Source organism: Lonchura striata, chromosome 1 (genome assembly GCF_046129695.1).
Source record: "Lonchura striata isolate bLonStr1 chromosome 1, bLonStr1.mat, whole genome shotgun sequence".
In the NCBI taxonomy this organism is placed as follows: domain Eukaryota; kingdom Metazoa; phylum Chordata; class Aves; order Passeriformes; family Estrildidae; genus Lonchura; species Lonchura striata.
In genome coordinates this window covers 94,478,456-94,483,791 of record NC_134603.1, presented here as the reverse complement: position 1 = coordinate 94,483,791, position 5,336 = coordinate 94,478,456, and positions in this window count along the sequence as shown.

The following is a 5,336-nucleotide window of genomic DNA, read 5'->3' as shown; positions in this document are numbered from 1 at the left end:
CTTCATCCTGTCTTCTGTTATGCCTCCATATCCTACTGTAAAGCTGTGAAATGTATGAACCATTTTTAAATGCACCAGAAATTATGTGTAGTTCTTTGAATGGGGTTGCCTCCTTAGATATCAGAGGCATTAGAGAATCTCCTTCCTGAACATGTAAAATGGAGCTTTTGTTAAATTGCCTCTCCTATCGTTTTGGAAGCCCCCCTCAAAAAGGAAAAAAACCCTCAAAAAACTGAAGATTTAATGTGGATTGACTTTTATTTTTACTGTGTCTTTATGTATCTTTTATAGCAAGGTATTAACCTGCACTGAGTCAGGGGATGAAAGAATCGCATTGTATTGCAGTGAAAGAAAGCCATATATACTTACAGATTAATCTTTATAAGGGGAAAAAAATAGGTGGGGAGTAGCAGCATGGTGAATTGGGAGGGAATGTATGTTTTCATTTATTAACTTGTAAATTATGTATCACATTATTAAGTATACGTGTGTGGGGGTACAGAAGTGAGACTTACCAGTGTGTTGTACACTTCCGTGTCTTAGTTTTGTTCATATATGTATGTAGATAATTAAACCTTAAAATTAACTTGTGACAATACTTACTCTAAATGTAAAACCTTGGCCTTCCTTCCATCATACATCTATTGAATTTTTCACTGTCTTAATTACTTCCTCATAAACATTGATTGTGGGCCAGGTATCTATAAAGTAGCTATGAGGTAATTACTTATAAAATAATGAAAACCCATGAACATTTAGAAAGATTCAGTGTTTGACTTAAGTTACTGAGAAGTAATTTTATGCTTCTTATGGGAAGGTGTAAATTAATAGGCTGTATCTGATAGAGTAACTGTTGATGGTTCAGTCTCAGAAGTGACTTTTAAGTGAGAGTGCAACAAAAGAAACTAGGAGGGGTCCCTGAGGATACCTGAAGTACACCTAGTCTGAAAAATGGGACTGATAGTAGCTACCAAGACTAATAAGCAAAGGAAGTCTGTACAGCTTTAAAAAGAAAGGAGTTGATAACAAAAGTTACTGGGCACAAGAAGGGAGAAAAGAAAGCACTCTCGATTGCCAGTAAGCATTAAAACTCTAATTCTGTATTGTTAAAGGAAATGGACCTTTTCACAGGCTCTTAGTGAAACTCTTGAGATGTTCAAGTGACATGTTCAAGTCTTTGAGAGCCAATTTGAACCTGCTAGCTACAGTTTCCGTTTGGAGAGGCAGATCTGTCACAAAATCTGACATAGTATCAGGTGCAAGCATAGTTTTTTAGAGGATTAAGTTAATTCATTGCTGAAATTACAGGTAACCACCTTAATCTGTCATAGCAAGAAAAAGAGTATTTAATAGTCTGGGTTTGATATTCTGCATATTCACTTTTCAAACAGCTCTTAACTCCTGATAGCAAAACTTGTGTAAAGGGGACAGCTCAGATACTCTACAAATCTTCCTCCTATGTTAAAATAAAGCTCATCCTAAAAATGTTATCCAGAAGAGGTACTCCCATGTAAAATAACTTTACATTTGGGCTGCAGCTTTTCCATGGGAAAGGAAAAGGTTTTGCTCAACTAAAGCCAAGCTGACCTCTATACAATGATTACTTGAGTATCTACTAGTCAACTAGGAAGGCAACACACAGAGTTCTGTAATAATTTCATGAAATTTAGTCTAGATTTAATATCCAGACAGATTAGGCCAGCTGAGTTAAACTGGTAAAGGTGTGTTCCTTTCAGCCTCTTGAATGAAGATGCAGCATTATGGATGAATGTGAGGACTGCCTGCAACCAGTGTTCCTTTGGGTGATCTCCTTCACACAGAATAATGACAATTTTGTCACTGTGAGTTTTTAAATTAAATCTGAATTGCACAGAATGCCTATCCTTTTACTGCCTGTGGGAGGCTTAAATCAATCTGGCAGAGCAAATTTAGACATATAGGTTCCTTCTTCTACAGAGAACATCCATCACTCTCTGACAGGGTAGGAAATGGGCGGTTTCACAAGTTGACCCAAATTGCTTTGTAGTTCATTAAAGCCAATATCCCACGTCCATTCTTATTTGCAAGTAATTGACAATCTATTTATGTTTATAAGGTCTTAATAAAAAATCTGAGCTGTAAGCTCATGAAAATCCCAAGCACACCTAAGCACATGAAAATCCAAAATAATGCCTGGATCAAAACCTTTTTTTTTTCTTGAGGGTTTTCTTTAAAAATAATCCAGAAATCCTCATTTTCTGTAGTAAATTACAGAAATTGAGAGCAATTTAGGACATCTCACAGATGATCTCCAAAGACTGCAACTAATCCTGTGTAGGATTTGTTCCAGCCTCCCACAAGAAGGTGCACACGCACTTTATCTTCTCATTGTGCTAGAGCCAGGGGGAGGCTGAGGACCTTTTCTGTACTGTTCCTACTGGATTCACAACATGGTTTTGATTTTTCTAGAACAGTGATCACAGAACAAACACATAAACCTGGACATCAAAACATCTAGGCTTCTCCCCCTGTTTCCCAGCTGGCCCTCAGTGACAGAAATTTGGCTGTGGCAAAGCAGAGTCTTGTTTCAGAGTATGTGCTGCAATGTTATGAAATAAAAGCTATCCAAACGTCCGTAACACAGCTAGATGCCAGGCAAAATAAATAAATCAAAAATCACAAACCGTAGTTTGGTTTTGGTCTAAAAAGTGTTCTAGCTCCAATCTCATTTTTTGCATAACCATGAGCAGTCCAGTGATGAATACCCAATGATAATACACTATCCAGAAGAGAAAGTGTTATCAGGTTCTTTATCTGTAATAGGAATGATAGAAGGAAATTAAGCTTAAAAGGTCCAAAGGAAACTGTGGTTTGGTTTAAGTGATTTTGAATGCAAGGGGCAGGAGTTAAAAAAATGTTTAGTGGTTTCTTGGTTTAATATTCATCACAGAGGAAAAATATCTGCTTTTGCTGAGCACTCTTTAAGCCACTGGATTTCCACAGGGCTTTATGGAGTAGGGAAGGAGAGTGGCAGAAGCCCCCATCATGGTTCTCCCAGTTTCTAGTTGACTGAGCAGAGACAATCACACACAGATCCAGTGCTTTCCTGATTTACTACAGGAGAAGGCACAATTGTTACAAGATTGTCTTGTAAGACAAAATGTAATATCACAGATACTCTTCCTAAATCTTTTGAAATACAGTTTGCAAAACACATGCAAAAGCATATTGAAAAAACCTTCCAAAACCTGGCCATGCACTTTCTGCTAACTACAGCACGTAACAGCAAAACCTGTGACAATTCCCCTCTCCACCCCATTAGTATCACCTTTCTCTATGTTTTTCCAGCAAGAGCAAAGGGAGACCACATTCTCAGAGAGGAAAAACTATGAGGTAAGGGCAGGGTTTGGGAAAGGGAAATGTTTAATAGAAGAGGGATTTGAGTTCTTACTTCCTATTGCAGAATTTGTTTGTCCTAGATAGGTAGATTAGCAGGAACTCAATTTGAAACCTATCTTAGGTGTGCTAAAAAGTTAATCATTATTGAAATTGTTCTGAGGTAACAATTTTAGAGCAATTATATTAATTCTTAGGGGATCTAATTGAGCATTGATAGACAATAATTTAACTGTTAGTAGAATCATCAAAAGAAAATACAACAGTGGTAGTATGAGTGGAAATGTGCTTCTCTTCACTGAAATTCATCATTTCAGTTATGAACAATCCAGCTCATGAGTTACAAACATAATCAGCAAAAGCAGTAGCAGCAAATTCTGTGTGCTTTCCCAGGAAAAAGTGCATATAAAGATACACGCTATTACCACACTTGGACTTTTTAACAGAACCTCTTGTGATATGCAGGGAGTAATGGTTTTAAACTGAAGGGGTGAGCAGGTTTAGACTGGATATTAAGGCCAAAGTCTTTTACAATCAGGGTGGTGAAACACTGGAACAGGTTGCCCAGAGATGTGGGGGGTGCCCTATGTCTGGAAAATTCAAGGCAATATTAGATGGGGCTCTGAGCAACCTGATCTAGTCAAAGGTGTCCCTGCTCACTGCAGGGAGGTTGGAATTAGATTAGCCTTAAAGGTCCTTTCCAGCCCAAACTGTTCTGTAATTCCTGCAGATCCCAGTCTATGCCCTCTCACTTTGATAACCTGATGACTTGTTGTTGAGTGTTTCAGCCAATTCTACATCCCTACAACTATGATTTAATTTAGATTCCATTTCCTGATGTTGTTTATTGCAGCTGCATAGCAGAACAACACAAAATCCTTACTAAACTCAAATGACATTCACTGCTGTCCACTTACACACCAAGCAGGTCACACTAATGAAGGAAATTAGATCAATTTGATACAGTTTGTCCTTGACAGAATGTTTTGTTCTATTACTGTGGATTCCATTATACTTGAAGATTTTCTGATATTGTGTACTTACCTGTACCTTCTTTTACTTCTTTTACAATGGCAGAACTTGATAAAAAATTGGCATTCTGTACTTGTATCACAAAAGAACTGTAAAGTCACACATTTTCAAAAGATGAGGACTAATGGAACAATATTAGAATGTCAGAAGTTGGCTTTTGTTGCTCAGATGCTTTAGAAAGAAGTTTTAAAATGTTCCACAGTCATCACTTTAAATGTCATAATTAAATAGAACAACATTCAGCAGTGCTATAAGACAGTAAAAATATTCCTTCAATACAAATTGCAGCAACTTAGAAATTGTTTTGTTATCTTCTTTTAGGTATGTTGCTGCAAACTCCATGGATATTCTGTAAGTATATTAATTCCTGTTTTTTTAAGCTATGCAAATATTTTAGATTTTTAAATTAACATTCATTTCAATAAGTAAATAATTCCTTATTTCATATCTGTAAATTAGTTACACTACTTTTATCTGAAAGACAAAGTAAAAAATACATTTGCAATAGATATTTTACTAGCTGAAAAACATGAAACTCTACACATCACTAGATATTAATTAAGGTGAACACATTTCATATCCCTAATTATCGTGAAGGATACAAATTGGATATATCATTATTTGTGTATACATTCAGGGAAAACAAGGTAAGTAATTATTCAAAGTTCAGGTTGGAGTTCTCAATCAGCATAAATGTTTCCTATGAATTAGAATACATGGTGGACAAGAAATGTTTGAAATTGAAAGTATTTACATGGTTCTTGTAGTTCCAGGATCTTAACTAAATTGGCAGAGAAAGTCCAGTACCAATAAGAGACAAACAGCCAAGCAAAACCTCCCTTCCTGCTGTATCCTACTTTATCAATAACTAAAACCAACAATCAGACAGAGATTAATTATCTACTGAAGAAATTATACTAATAATGGGA